Source organism: Cololabis saira, chromosome 14 (genome assembly GCF_033807715.1).
Source record: "Cololabis saira isolate AMF1-May2022 chromosome 14, fColSai1.1, whole genome shotgun sequence".
NCBI classification, from domain to species: Eukaryota; Metazoa; Chordata; class Actinopteri; order Beloniformes; family Belonidae; genus Cololabis; species Cololabis saira.
The window spans coordinates 12,848,996-12,865,149 of NC_084600.1; the positions used below are offsets into that span (position 1 = coordinate 12,848,996).

General features: G+C 37.6%; 1 long non-coding RNA gene and 6 other non-coding genes across 7 annotated transcripts; all 7 read left to right on the plus strand.

Annotated features, from left to right (window-relative positions):
* The first annotated feature begins 9,575 nt into the window (after window positions 1–9,575).
* LOC133460361 (small nucleolar RNA SNORD65) lies at window positions 9,576–9,648 on the plus strand. The gene has a single exon (XR_009784115.1). It is a non-coding gene; the product is annotated as a small nucleolar RNA SNORD65 (small nucleolar RNA).
* Window positions 9,649–9,834: 186 nt separating this feature from the next.
* Window positions 9,835–9,907, plus strand: LOC133460365 (small nucleolar RNA SNORD65). Its single transcript, XR_009784119.1, has one exon. It is a non-coding gene; the product is annotated as a small nucleolar RNA SNORD65 (small nucleolar RNA).
* A 324-nt stretch (window positions 9,908–10,231) lies between these two features.
* LOC133460369 (small nucleolar RNA SNORD49) lies at window positions 10,232–10,308 on the plus strand. Its single transcript, XR_009784122.1, has one exon. It is a non-coding gene; the product is annotated as a small nucleolar RNA SNORD49 (small nucleolar RNA).
* A 1,454-nt stretch (window positions 10,309–11,762) lies between these two features.
* On the plus strand, window positions 11,763–13,245 carry LOC133459625 (uncharacterized). The gene is made up of 4 exons (XR_009784060.1): window positions 11,763–12,168; window positions 12,579–12,624; window positions 12,809–12,857; window positions 13,100–13,245. It is a non-coding gene; the product is annotated as an uncharacterized LOC133459625 (long non-coding RNA).
* LOC133460362 (small nucleolar RNA SNORD65) lies at window positions 11,951–12,023 on the plus strand. The gene has a single exon (XR_009784116.1). It is a non-coding gene; the product is annotated as a small nucleolar RNA SNORD65 (small nucleolar RNA).
* Window positions 12,436–12,513, plus strand: LOC133460367 (small nucleolar RNA SNORD49). Its single transcript, XR_009784120.1, has one exon. It is a non-coding gene; the product is annotated as a small nucleolar RNA SNORD49 (small nucleolar RNA).
* LOC133460356 (small nucleolar RNA SNORD65) lies at window positions 12,665–12,738 on the plus strand. The gene has a single exon (XR_009784110.1). It is a non-coding gene; the product is annotated as a small nucleolar RNA SNORD65 (small nucleolar RNA).
* Window positions 13,246–16,154: the final 2,909 nt, after the last annotated feature.

Consider the following 16,154-nt stretch of genomic DNA (forward strand, 5'->3'; position numbering starts at 1 on the left):
TTCAGTGGCGGTGGCTTCGTCGGTGAGATGGGCAGGGGAGGAAGGTCCGCTTCCGCAACAGCCAGGACGGGCTGGTTTAGCAAGCAGTAGTCGTGCATATTGGTCACAAGCGTGTTCTCCGGTGCACACTTCGTTTCCATGCCGCTAATGTGGCTAACAATGTTGTTAGCTTAGCGTGTTTCAGCAGTTGGCGGTAACTTGTAAAAAACTAAAGAAAGTCGGTGGTAAACAGTCAATTGTTACTACAGCACAAAGCGTACAACGTTGTTCTAATATTTGCCAACAGAAAAAGCTCAATATAGTCGTGTTTCACTCGTTTTATACGGATTGAGGTGGGCAACTCCCGAAAATGCAAGCCCTCACGTCGCCATCTTGGATCGACTGATCTGAAGTGACTTCAGTTTCAGCAGCTGCCAATCAATGATGCTTCTACCGCTACGCAGGAAGTGACGTGTTATTTCCGCGACAGGCAGAGTTTAAAAGGGGTTTGGGCCGCGTCCACAGCCCAGCCCCCGAATCTCGCGCTCAGGAGGCACGCCGATTTTTACCGCGGTACTGCAACAAAAAATCCCATGGGGCCCAGAAAGCTTTTTTCCCATAGACCGCAATAGTAAAAGAGAAGCCTCTAAAACTGTTCACAGGACACCTCCAGCTGTAATCACCGGCAATTACTAATCTTTGTATTCTATATTTTTAAGTCATGGACTTTATATCCGTCAAAAATGTTTTATAACGGCCAGAAAAGTCAAAGAAAAGTCTCTTTCTGGGCGTGACGTCACGGCTGACGTCACAGCCGTGTCCGTGCATTCCACGGATGTATTATATTAATATATATTATATAATTATATTATATTATATTAATACATTAATAATATATGTAATACTATACATGTAATAATATACATGAATTAATATATTATATTAATACATATTATATTAATACTCACGTCATTGCCCCGGGGCATGATGGGAGGCCCCAGAGCATCATGGGAGGTGACTCAACTGCGCATGCTCTATGGGCCACTTAACGCGTAAGTAAACCCGGAAGTCAGAAATTTTTTCGGCGTATGCGCTGGCTGAGCAAATTGTATTGAAATGAATGGGCTGTCATGAGTTCCGGCTGATGGCGGAGGGAACAGACGCACGGTAAACTGCTCCGAGTAGCGAAGCCCTAAAAAGCGGAAAACGAATTTAAAAAAAACTCTGTTCAAAGTAAACATTACCAAAGACCAATTACAGCCACTCACGGTCCTGTAAGTAATCTCATATTCCTAACAACACGCAAGAATATGGCTAAAACGAATGCTAACGCTAATGCACGTGCACTCATACAACACGACGACTGCGGACCAGAGGACATGGAGACAAACGCCAAAGGCACTAAAAACTCTTTGACATCACCTTCTAAACCACCAGCTCCACAGAAAAAACAAAGAGGAGTCTAAAACACGACTACAGAAGGCCATGCTGGAGATGATTCAAATGCTGCGATCCAGCAATTGGGACACTTCAAAACATGATGGAGGACTTCAAAAAAGAACAAAAAGAAAACACACTCACCATGGCCAGCATTGCTAAAGCGGTCGAGTTTAACTCGGCTGAAATCAAAGAATGCAAGGGAAAAACCAAATAGCTGGGACTGGAAGTAAGACTGCTCAAGGAGAAAAACACAGAGCTGGAGAAGAGAGCTGCAGAGTTGGAAAGGTATAAAAGGAGATGGAATCTAAGAGTAAATGGGCTGAAGGATCAAAAAGAAGAAAACACGCGTCAGATGATGGTGGATATCGTCGGAAAAATCGCCCCACATTGGAAGGAGAAAATGGATTTCATAATAGACTCTGTGCATCGTCTATGGCCAAACAACGCAGACCGTCCTCGCCAGATCATCATGCAGTTCACTGGAAGGCACTTCAGGGATGAACTTTGGCGTACCACCAAACATCACACCGTCTGCAAGGAGCTCAACATCCGCTTTGCAAAAGATCTCACCAAAGAAGACAGAGAGGCACGTAAAGCTGTATGGCCAAAAATTGAGCAAGCAAGGCAGGCAGGTCTTAAGACGATGTTCCCCATGCCTTCATCAATGGACAGAGAGTCACACCATAATCAAGTAACAGGTGGGATTTCTAATCCTACAAACAAGTGAGTTTGGATAAGCACTTAACATGCTCAGGGTTTTGCTACTATTCAGGTTCAGGTTAACTTGCGTCTACTCTTGTTAAATCAGTTCAGTTCCGTTAATTCATCTCAGTTCTTGTTTGTATGTTGTTTATTATATGTTTTTGTTAAAAAATGACATTTCTCTGATGTCTGTTAATGCAAGGGGTCTAAGAGACATAACCAAAAGGAAAAGCTTTTTTTTGTTTTGCAAAAGGAAAAATGTTAATTTTATTTTTCTACAAGAGACACATTCCAAGGTTGAAGATATCACTTTCTGGTCGAAGCAATGGGGAGATGAAATGTATTTCAGCCATGGCACTTCAAGATCAGCAGGGGTCGCCATTCTACTGAAAAACTTTAAGGGTCAGATTATCTCTCATGTGGCAGATGTTAATGGTCATTGGCTGATACTTATAGTAACTATTGATGATTTCAAATTCATCTTAGTAAACATTTATGGCTACAACGGGATCACTGAAAATAAAAACCTATTAGAACAAATAGGCTTACGATTAGATAATATTAAATCAACATATTCAACTGAGAACGTCATTATAGGTGGTGATTTGAATTTAGTCCATGATGAATTCCTTGATAAATGTCCGACTAGATTTTCTTCAAGTCATCCAAACAGTACTTTCACTAACTTCTGTAATGACCATGGATTAACTGATGCTTGGAGACATTTAAATCCAGTAATACTTAAATTCTCATGGTTTAACTCCAATTATAAATCCAGAATTGACAATTGGTTAATTGCAAACAACCTCCTAAATTATAATCTCAGCTCTGATATCTCTGCCGCTCCACTCACTGATCACAGTGTTATCCTCTTATATGTAAAGCCTAACAACAGGAGAACCTGTTCCAACAAATATTGGAAGTTTAACTCTAGTCTAATTAAGAATGATGATTACTGTCAAAAAATTAAATCACTAACTACAGAAATTATAAATTCAGAAGAACTAACAACACCTGTCAAAAAATGGGAATTTCTGAAATATAAAATACGCCAATTTACCATCTTATTCAGTAAAAAAAGCAAAAAAGATTTTGAGAAAAAGGAACTAAACATTATCAAACAATTAAATGTTTACTGCAATAAACTTAACCCTACGGAAGTTGATAAACAGAAAATACTAAATCTTCAACCTGAATTGGATGAAATATATATTCAAAGAGCACAGGACCCCTGGCAAGGACCCCAGATTAATAGAAAACAGAATACCTATTACTCTTAGAAATTCTGATTATAAACTACTCACCTATATTTTCTCCACCCGTCTTCAAACATAGATTTCACATCTCATTGCAGAAACACAATCTGGTTTTTTAAAAGGGAGATCAATCCACAATAACATAAGGTTGGTAATGGACATTATTGAATATAGAAATCAAATTGAAAATGATGGTTTTCTTTTGTTTTTAGACTTCTATAAAGCATTTGATTCAGTAGAGCACCCATTTATCTTCCAGGTTCTTGAACATTTAGGTTTTGGAATCAAATTTAGGAATTTAGTTGGTGGATTGTATCAGAATATCAACAGTTGCGTCGTACTCCCTCATGGCACCACCCCCAGCTTTAATGTTAGTGTAGGGATTCCACAGGGTTGCCCCATTTCACAATATTTATTCATATTGGTCACAGAAATGTTAGCAATATACATTAAAAATTGTAATGAAATTAAACACCTACATGTCTTAGGTACCAACATTGTTATCAGCCAACTGGCGGATGACACAACAATTTTTGTACAAGACAGACATCAAATTCCAATTACCATTGACAAAATAAAAAATTTCTCTAAAGCCTAAGGGTTAACCTTAAACTTAAATAAATGTGAACTTTTTGCAATTCACGATACAACACTTAAAGACATTTGTAATATCCCTATCAAATCAGAAATCAAATACAGTACTTAGGAGTATACCTTACTAAAGAAAACAAAAACAAAGTCAATACTTGAATGTAGAACAAAAAATAAAAACGAGTAAAGCCATACTAAACTCATGGCTCCAAAGAGACCTCTCAATACTCGCCCGGATTTATCTAACCAAGATGGAGTGTTTATCAAGATGTATTTACCCAGCCTACTCTAGTGCTATCCCAAATAAACTGATCAAATCTATTAACCAAATAAATCTAAATTTTATTTGGAGAAACAAGCCACACTATATGAAAAAAAGTGATATGATTAAGGAAATCAAAGATGGTGGCCTGAAAGTTATTGATTTTGATTGCCTTAATGGAACTCTAAAAATTAATTGGCTGAAATTTTGGGTCAAACATAGCAACTCATTTTGGTACTGTATCCCAAATGCCCTATTCAAGAAAATTGGAGGTTTGAATTGTCTTCTTACGACTGATTTCAATGTTAATAAATTACCAGTATCATTATCAGAGTTCCACAAACAAATCCTATTATATTGGAAAATGTTATATGTGCATAATTTTTCACCCCACACCACTATGATTTGGAATAATAGATATATATTATACCGAGATAAATCTTTATTTTATCAAGATTGGTATGAGAGGAATATATGGTCTATAGTTGATTTAATGGATGCCAATGGTAATCTCTTGGATTATGAACAATTTTGAACTAAACATAAATTCAACCCCTCAAAATCAGATTTCACTAAATTACAAAAAGCACTTCCCCATGGATTTGTTTTTCTAACAAAAAACATATTGGCATACCAACCTATAATGCCACAACTGGCCCCATTGTCACTACAGGGGATCTCAGTCCTGGACAAGAAATGCAACAATAAATTCATTAGAAACTGCCTAAGTGGAACTTTGTTCCCCAACAAACAAAACAAAAATGATATACTACATAAATCTGATAAAAAATCAATTGATAAATTAAGAACAATGTACCTAATATTTCCTATACCCCCCAAAACGAAAGAAACGCACTTTAAAATTATGAACAACATTTATCCTTCTAAAGAATTACTTAGATTACGCTTTAATATCGGTGACAATATGTGCACATTTTGTGAAAATGAAATTGAAACTACGGACCATATTTTCTTCTCTTGTGATGCAATACAAACATTCTGGAATAATCTTCACAAATGTATTAAACGGAAAATTGCATCGTTCCCATCCTCTATTTCTAAAGATAATGTAACTTTTGGTATGATCTTGAAAAACAAAAATGATGAACTCTGTTGCAATGTAATCCTCTGCTTGGCAACATTTTTTATCCACAAGAATAGGATACTAAAATCATCCCCCAAATGTTGTGTATTTATGAACGAATTTAAAATGTATGTGAAATCTCTAAAACTTATAACAACAATTAAGGCACGAAATGTGTATGATCTCTTAAAGAATTTTCCCTACTGAATTGAATAAATTCAGTCTGAATTCCCCCTTATAAAAGCTGCTTTTTTTCCTTACTAGTTTAATTACTTTACTAATTTAATTACTTATTTATATAAGTTCCTTTTATTTCATTATGTCTGTTTATTATTTATTTTATTCAGTCTGTTGCACTTTATGTTAAAGCTTTTTAAAATATGTCACATTAGGGTCAGTTTTATGTTCCCTTGTTACTCCTTCTGGATTTATAATGCTGTATTATTCGTCATGCTCAATTCACTCAGCTGTTGTAGTCTTTTCTATTAACGTCATGCCATTATATGTACTACATTTGTTTAATTGTTGTTTATTATTACTGTTGTAATTGCACATGTACATTACTACCCAAGGGCGTAACCATGGTATAGACATTGGGGGGGTCCAAATGAGAGCCCTCCCCCAGAATTTTTTTTAAAGGTGCATTTCCCACATTTCTATGATTTTTATTTATTGACTATCTGAAATCACATTTAAAGGAATAGTCTGCAATTTCTCTGATATAGTAGCAAATAGGACAGCTTCCAGTGGGGAAAAATTACATACCTAAAGCATGTTGATGTAAATATTGTGATTGGAACGACAATAAGTCCATAGCAGACGATGGACTTTTAATTCCAAGTTAATTTGTGGGTCAAAGACGTATAAGGCCTTTGAGTAGCCCATTTTTAAAATACTTAAAATAAAGATATTTTTGGCCATTTTCCAAATATTTGAAATGTAGTGTACACATACATGTATGTGAAAACTTCAAACAAAGGTATTTTAGTGTTTTTAAACCTTTAAACCGTCATTTGGGGCGACCATTTATCTCAAAATTGATAGATTTCCATAACAAAATTTATATTTTAATAAGTATCAGTAATTAAATTAACTGTTCAAGAAAGATAGACACATTTTTCCTTTCATTTTTTGAAAACCATTTTTAAATACATTCTATCCATAATGGCAGTGTCACCCTCTTACTTACTCTAAAATTCATAAAACTGATTTAAAATGTGTACAAGGTGTATCCACTTATGCATGCTATACCAATAATTTATATTTGAACCAAAACTGATAGACATTCAATTTTGAATTTGATACAGAATTGCCATTTGTTGGGTACCCCACATGACAGGTGGTCACCCCACATGATGCTTTCAAGTTTAATCAAATATAACAGGCTAACAGTTAGCTATATGATCTAAGCTAGCTACTTCTCACCACATATCACTAACAAATTTACCTTCAAAATATAGATTTGCAAATAAAACAAATTATTTACAGTTTTAGGGTGGTCACCCCACATGATATCAAAATGTGACGTATACACTGCAGCAGTTAGAAAGAGGATTTATTTGTTATTTGAGAGAGACTACTGACCTGCAGGTTGTCTCTCTGGGACCCTCATGGAGTAACTGGCTGATGCAACATCCTCTTTGAGATGATTGTCAATATAAAAGTCCCTCAATTGTATTTTTTTCATGGTCACCCCAGATGATAATTCAGACAATGAACATATTCGGACAAGATTAGTTTGTGTATTATGATTGAAATGTGTGTACAAATGTTCCATAACTTTGTCAATAAATCTTAAACAAGTTTGAAAGTATGCCCAATAGGGCAAGCATTATTTTTAAATTATTTTAATGTGATTTAAAACCAGTTGTCCAAACAGAAGTCAAGGCCGGACGGTCACCCCACATGATGTTTTCACACTTCAGATGGCAGAAAATGACCAATAACCAACATGTTTAAATAAAATAAGAGTGGGCACATGTAGAAGGAACGTATTAGACATACATGTTATATTTTTTATTAATTTTTATGTTTATTATTAGGTAAAAAGTTCCATCGGACAGAAAAAGTAAGCGTCACGTCTTTGACCCTTGTATTTTGTTGATTTGTCTCAAAATGAATGTCTGCACATTTACACTGAAATGTTTAATGTGAACGAAATCATAGATTTGTACAAAGAATTAAATGTAAAATCTTGATGTTAATTGAATATATATACAGATTTATTCATTTGACAGTAAAAAATAGTTTAACAGTAAAAGTGCATACAAGACTGAACAAACAACAAACAATTTACATTTCTCAGTTTCTTAACTCCTCTCAGTGCATTCTTTGTTTTTATTTATTATTATTATTATTATTAGTGTTGCATGTATTGTTCTCTATGTGTAAAAATGGGGTGAGTATGTGTAAAGGTACTGCAACTACAGAGAAGGCAGCAGGAGGCAGAGATGGAAGGGTATCATCTAAATAAATGATCCAAAAACATGGAGGCGTTCATCGTTTAAGTCAACTAGTCTCTGACAGATATGTTTCCTGTCCAATGCATTTCTCTTGATGCACATGGCAAAGTTGTTTAGCCGGGTCTGCGTCATTGTTGTTCTTAGCCATGTCTGTAGGCTTAGGTTAAAACAAATGTCATCAAGCTGTTGAGTCGTGTATTCCAGTGTCTCACCTGATCATCCATGTTTTCAGAGACTGTCCCTGTCTGGCCTGTCCTGACAGTATCCCTCTCCCTGTGCTGCCTGCATTATGACCAGACAATATTATTGTACCAGAAGAACAATAACTGACCCTGAGGATCATTTTAACTTGATACATTGAATATTTTGCTTGTATTACTAGCGTTACACGCAGTACAAGAGTTGTAAAAAAAAAATCAGGGGGGATGGTGGATTTTATCATATGGGGACAGATAATTTATGCTGATTACAAATAATATATTACAAATAATAGCAGTGACCAAAACACCTGCAGAAATACTGCAGGAATGACATAGCAGCAGTTAAATGCAGCCTTCTGTAAGCTTTAAATATCCACTGGGCTTACATCAAATACATCAAAACACAACAATAAAAAACAGTTTTCTGAACTTATCAATATGACTCTGTCCTTCACAGGATAAGTAAAATGGATCACTGCAAAAACTCAAAATCTTAACAAGAATATTTGTCTTATTTCTGGTTAAAATGTCTCATTTTAGTAAAAAAAATCTCATTACACTTAAAACAAGACTCATCTGGAAAAAACAACAATTTTCACCTGTTTCAAGTAGATTTTCACTTAAAATAAGTAGAAAAATCTGCCATTGGAACAAGATTTTTGTGCTTGTAATGAGAAGATAAATCTTGTCCCACTAGCAGATTTTCCTACTTATTTCAAGTGAAAATGTATTTGAAACAGGTGAAAATTGTCAAATAAGTTATTTTTCTGCTGTTGACTCTAAATGTTGAAATAGCAGTAAAACCACATTCATTGATGAAATGACAAAAGGGATGGAAATTTTACTGGGGGGATGATTTGGACCGTTTTTGTTTCGCCCCCCCCCCCCCCCCCCCCCCCCCAAAAAAAGTTTTTCCCCCCACCAGAATTTAGCCTAATTTGTTATTTAGCCCCCTTTGTGACAAGCTATCATGACATCGTTGGTATTAATGGATGCTTTATGTCCTCTAGCTTCATATGATACCAGTCTCTTCACTTCAATCTAACTTAGCTATCTCAACTAACAAACAGCCCTTTTTAACGATCAGCGTTTTCCTTGAAGGTTAAAACGCAGTAAAAAGGCCCAACTGCAGCCATGACTGTTCAAACAGCTCAAGTAAGTTTATTTCCCAATTAGAGACGGTTAAGTTCAGGTATTTTCTCACTAGTTAAAACGCAGCGGGCCTCAGGCAGCCACGTGGAGAGGATGAATTATACTCAAATACTGAAGACTATTCTACACAAATAAGATTTGTTCCTGTGATGGCCAAAGTAAAAGCTTGCAATTATACAAATGGGGTTGAATATTTGCATTAGTTTGTGACCAGAATAATCTCAGTGGCGTCCCAGTATTTGAATACACTTAACAAAATGGGCCATTCATGGGTAATGCTTAGTGTAGTTATGTCTAATGTACTTGAACTTTTCATTTAAAACAATGGTAATGAGTGTCTTGTGTATGTTTTCAGGAGTGTGTGTTTCACCTAAAAGAGAATGACATCGACTTTGCTAAGGTACTTTTTATTTTTTGGTCAATTAATAGGAGAAATGGCTGCTTCTGTTGTGATGAAATCTAAACTAATAAGCTGGAATTACCGTCAGATTGTTCAGTGTTGATCATTGGTTTTCTGAACACACATTGGCCAACTTCTCCCAATTGTTTGTTCTGAGTGGTCTTAAAGATGGACAGTTTTCATGGTGCGATTATCTGTTTCATTTTTGTTTGCAGGTTCTGTCTCAGCCTGATGACCTCTGATATAGTTGAGGCTGCTTCAAAGGTAACTTTTCATCTGTGGTTTACATTTGGATACAATTCATTGTTGTGATGAAATCTAAACTAATAAGCTGGAATTACCATCAGATTGTTTAGTGTTGATCATTGGTTTTCTGAACACACAATGTTCAACTTCACTTTGTTCAGTTCATTTAGTCTTTTTGTAAACCTTAAAATGCATCAGTTTGTGACCAGAATAATCTCAGTGGCGTCAGAGTATTTGAATACACTTAACAAAATGGGCCATTCATGGGTAATGCGTAGTGTAGTTATGTCTAATGTATTTGAACCTTTCATTTAAAACAATGGTAATGAGTGTCTTGTGTATGTTTTTCAGGAGTGTGTGTTTCACCTGAAAGGGAGTCTGAGCCCACAAGGCCATCGCAGGTCTCCTCATCTGGGAGGTAAGAGATGTAGAAGGGTCAGAACCATCTTAATCAGCTGTCAGTGATGAAAACTGTGAATAGGAAGTGCCGTCTGATGCGACAACTGACGATGTTTCTCGATCACGGTTCTGAGCCTTTTAACTGCTTAAAGGCATTCTCCCTGATTCTCCCTGAGCTAACAATAATTTTGAAAGAGGCACCTCTAAGCCCCCCCCATTCGGTCCGAATGATACGGATTGGTCCAGGTCCAGGAAGGGAAAGAACCAATCAGATGTCTTCATTTTAAACCACGTAGGGCTGGGCGATATGGACCAAAAGTCATATCTCGATATTTTCTAGCTAAATGGCGATACTCGATATATATCTCTATTTTTTTCTGTGCCATAATTGGGGTTTCCCCCAAAGCATTATAGCATAGCATCTCTGTTAGCTTAATTTTTTTCTGAGGCAAACCCTTAAAAAAACAGCCAGTTTTAACACAAAGCCTCGTGCCAAATGTCACACAGGTACCTTTTATTAACAGAGGTCTGCACAATTTCAACATGTATAAAACAAATGAAATAAAAATAAACTGCCTGCATATATAGAATAAAAATGCTTCTTGAATAAAATAAAACAAATATCCCTTTCCTGCATAACAATTAAATTAAAATACACTGTGCAATTAATACAATGTAGACAGTAACAGGCAGACTTTTCCACTGAGGTTGACAGTTGTGCAAATCTCAAATAAAACATTCAAGTCAATTTGTCCCAAAATAAGCTATATCAAAATCATAAAAAAAAAAAAAAAAAAATTTTAAATCGATATAAACGATATTGTCTCGTACCATATCGCGTTTGAAAATATATCAATATATATTAAAATCTCGATATATCGCCCAGCCCTAAAACCACGCCCCCCCGCCCTGTCCCATGCGCGCACTCGCTTCCAGCCCCCCCGTGTCCACTTCTCATGGGTCCTCCTGGGCTCACAGTGTCCCAGTGTAACCCCCCCCCCCTCCCTTCTGCCATGGACCCCAGTATATAGATATTATGTAGTTATTTCCAGAGCAGCTCGGTCCCCGCTGTGTGTGACCGGGGAGCAGCAGCAGCCCGCGGGGACACGTGAACAGCCGCAGCCGTGAAAAGCCACAGCAGCTCCGGCTCGGAAGCTGTATGGGGTCCGTGGGGATGTAGGCGTCTCACGGCGAGAGCGGAGAGCGCCGGTGCACGGCACGGCAGCGCGCTGCGGTGCCGTGCAGGCTTGTTGCCGCAGCTACGCCGTAGGGCCTGCAGCGCTGCCGTGCCGTGCACCGGCGCTCTCCGGGATGGAGACGCCGGTGGGCAGTATGCACGTTTGGGTGGGCACAGCCCCCCCTGCCCCCCCTAAAACCGGCCTCGCTTACAGGTGAATGAGACATGGGGTAGTTTTGCTGTAAATGTGCTGTCCATAATGTTTAATAATCGTATGCGCGTTCGTGTTTGTGGGGGCGTGGCTTTGGACGGAGCGCTCGTGGGTGGGGGCGGGGGGGGGCGGGGCGGGGCTTAGAGGAAGCGCCACTTTCAAATCTTGCTAGCTCTAGGAAGTTGCATAGAATAACTTTAATGGCAAATGATGATGCATTTTTCATGCAATTAAACATTTTTTTTCTCTGGGGTTTAGATTTCTTGAAACATGATGGCTGAGTGTGGAAAATGAAGAAAAAAAGGTTTGTTTTCAATTATACAATTACACTCTTGCAAGGTTTAAATGCAGAGAACCTGACCAAATAATAGGAGAAATGGCTGCTTCTGTTGTGATGAAATCTAAACTAATAAGCTGGAATTACCGTCAGATTGTTCAGTGTTGATCATTGGTTTTCTGAACACACAATGTTTAACTTCTCTTTGTTCAGTTAATTTGGTCTTTTTGTAAACCTTAAAAAAATGTTTCCCCTTAAGGCAATGAGCTGGTGAAGGCTGATCTGAAATGTGGTTCCTGCAGTGCAGCGTCACCTCTTCAGAAGACTCTTGTAAGTTATTGTGACAACTCTGATCTAAAACACAACTTTTCAAAAGCTCATTTGTATACAGAAAAACATGGTTCTGGCTGCAAACTTGTCCATTGGTGTGCCTCTAAGTCACTTTTCAGGCCTTGTATTCCTGAACTTCTGCAGCAAGTGTTTAGAAAGTGGCCCACACTAACTGGGATCAAAGTTAAAGTATAATACTAAAAAGTGTTTTACAGCAGTGGCTTTATTGAAAAGCTTGTTTACTCGGCGCTCGGGCTCATGAGCAGCTTCAATGATGAAAACCTGGAGTAGGAAGTGCCGTCAGATGCGAAAACTGACGATTGTTTCAAATCCAATTTTCTGAGTGGCGTTGATGTGTCATTTTCATGGTTCAATTGTCTGTTCTCATTTTATTTTTGTGTTCATTGCAGATCTTCTCAGACTGACTATCTTGCATATGTTGAGGCTGCTTTAAAGGTAACTTCATCTATGGACTACATTTGGTTGCAATTCATTGTTGTGATGAAATCTAAACTGAAATAGCTGGAATTACCGGCAGATTGCTTAGTGGTGACTACCAGTTTTCTGAACTTGAAATGTGGACCCTGTACATTACTCTAAATTAGATTTGTTTTTAATTTCTATACTTTTTTTTCCTCAGGACTGGATCAAGTTGGAGACCTTGTTTCAGTGTCTGCATACACAATGTGGTAAGATGCTTGAATTCATTCAAATATTCCTCTTGCTCACTTTCTTCAGAGATGGTGACCCCTACTGGGTAAACTTGGTCATTACATTGATTATAGGATTGTGTAACCAGTGGATTATAAATGCTAATTGTCAGGAAATTCTTAAAGGATTTTAGTTGAATCCAACAAATGATTTCCACTGATATCTCATCTCCAAAGATTTGAGTATCTAACTGATGTGGGTTAACCCATTTCTCTTTTAGGTGGTGAAACATGGTTTCTGCAGACTGAACTACTGCAACTCCTTCCTGCCTCACGTGAAGAGCTGCAGAGTGCAGCAGTTTGACTTCGTACGCCCAGACTTGGTCACAGACGTCAGGGAGTTAAACGGCCTTTCAATGCATTATATCTGACAAATTTATTTATACAATAAAGGTTTCAATCAATTCATCACTTAATCTTTAAGCTGCATGTGTAACTGTAAAACCAGACTTGACTCTACATGTACATCCGAGGCTGTAAAAGGTTTTGATAAAACCCCGTTTCTCTGTCTTGCATTATTTGCTTAAAAGCTTTAGGGTTGTTGGGATGCTAATCTGTGCCTGTTACGGTCCTTGTAATCAATGTAAAATTGCAAACAAATAAAAAAAAAATGGTCTGAGGTTGATTTGTAAGAGTTTTTATGTCTGTATGTCTTCTCCTCAACAAAAATACATTTAGCTCCTGTGATGCACGTCAGACATGCAACAGCATCTTCCTTTTGTGCATGGCATTATTCTAAGGGGTAAACATTATCACATTATCCTCAGAATGTGAAAATGAAGACCATAATTTTTCCCTGGGACACTGCAACAGTGCTCATTCCAGCCATTGACCAATGACAGCGCTGGTTTCATCATAATTCATCGTCTGCATTCAACTAAAGAATTTGCTGTTTTTTGTCGTTTAAAGGTTATTCAGTTTGGTTTCACCCGATTTTAAGTTCAGATTCAAACCCAGAGTAACAGGTATCACTGTTGATAACAGGATTTAATGTCTGATTTAGCATATTTGACACATGAATTTCTGAGACATTTGTTTCACCCCATAAAAGGAAAAAAAGGAAAGAAAAAAGTTTTATACAAACACAAAAAAATATAAAAACAATAAACTTACCTAATGTTTTCATAATGATAAAACAAACTATTTAGAAATTGTTAAATGGAAATTTGGAAGTGTTTTTGATTTCAATGTATAATTAACACTTCAAATAAAAACAAAAAGGTGTCAGTTGAAGGTGTCTGTTGAAGCTTGTGTTAAGCTGCCTCTTCCTGCCACTCACAAAGTTTGGCCACGGGCTAAGAGGGGCCTCCCATGCCTCCTATGTCTCATGAGCACCACTACGATCACCTCATGTTCTGGCTCTCTGGAAAGATCCTAGAGACAACTTCTGTTGTAATCTATGTTATATAACAATGCTGTTCTCTGCATGTATTTTCATACATCTGCCTGGCTTTGTGGCCCCTAATTTTGACCAATCTACCCAGTGTTTACACAATTGCCCGTAGGTGTGAGTGTGTCTGGTTGTTTGCATATATGTGGCCCTGCGATGGACTGGTCACCTGTCCAGGTGAACCCCTGCCTCTCACCTGAAATTAGCTGGGATAGATTGCAGCAGACCCCCGTGACCCTGCAAAAGGATAAAGCGGGTATAGACGATGGATGAATGAATTGACTTGAATCCTTCTCTTTACTCTATACTCAGAGCCGGATTAAATAAATGGACTACACTAGGCAGACTGTGATTTTAGGGCCCCCCTCCATCGATGTTATTTATGAATTGAAATCTTTAACTTACCAAAGTTACTAATAAAAGTTAATTCACATTTTACATAGCGTAGTCATAGTCAAGTTGGTTCTTTGTATTCCAAAATAAGTCATGTGTTGTATATTAAACAGTCTATCAGACTATTTTTTGATTTTTATTATTTATACGTTATTACACCGCTCTATTAAATGCTATTCAATTATCCGTATCTTATCGATTGCGAGTATCATTGTTAAGGTATTAGTACCAGTAAATCACCAATAGGTGTCAGCATTGCTATGTAAACAGAGTAAAATAAGATAAATGTTTTAAAGGGAACCCTGGCTATTAAGACATGTAGGTCTTAAAAGATAAATGTTGGTATCAATTATAACAATGTGATATAAAAAACCTTTTTTATGTCTTTGTTTTTATAAAAATTGAAAATATAATTTAACTCGTAGGTCGCCATTGTTGTTTACACCGCAATGCATTCTGGGTAGTGACGTCACACGGTTGCACCTGCTGGCAGCTAAACAGGTGCACCTGTTTAGCTGTGTTTTCATCTGGGTTTCTGATGGCGGCGCAACAGAAACCCAGATGAAAATGCAGCTAAAAACATTAAGGTGAAGGCGCACCTACAAAAAAGTAAAAAAAAAAAAGTACAGCACCATAAAGCATGAACTATAAAAACACCATAAAACTCAGATAGACTAACCGACCACACGTTTCAACTAGCAGATAGCCGATGCTACAATAAAAACCCCAGCCAGATCTGGCGTCAGTAAATTAAATAAAGATGTTCTTGCCTATTTGACGTGAAGTCTGCGCCTCCCGTTTCGTCAAAGTCCCGGGCCAGTCCCCTCAGCCTCTGGTCTGTCATCAAACGGTGGACCCAGCACGTACCAAAAATAAATCCTTCAAAAAAAGGGTATGCACATTGCGTACAGGATTCCGGCTGGCTGCGCCGCTGCATTATACAGTTTAATGCACTGGTAATATGCGCACGACTTTGATCTTTTTTTCTTTTTTTTTTTTACTTTTTTGTAGGTGCGCCATCACCTTAATGTTTTTAGCTGCATCTTCATCTGGGTTTCTGTTGCGCCGCCATCAGAAACCCAGATGAAAACACAGCTAAACAGGTGCACCTGTTTAGCTGTGTTTTCATCTGTGTTTCTGATGCGCTGACACCTTAATGTTTTTGTTTGCATCTGTGTGGAGGTGCGCATAATAATGTCACCATATCTGTAGTGCGCCGTGCGTTTTGTTTGAGGAAAAAAGATCTTTGAAATACTTATTGAACACTGAATAGCCAACCAACCTATCCTCTCCCTAATGGATAGTGTAATATTCAGGTCGAGTGAGACTCTGAAATTAGCCGTATAGAGCAGTGGACGGACTGTTTCTGTGTCTATTACGAAATTGAATCCTGACGGCGCCACCTGTCCTAATGATTTATAAAGCATAGGACAGCGGTGGATGCTAATAATCTCCAGAATTATTGATATTGGAATACGTTTTATCACACAATA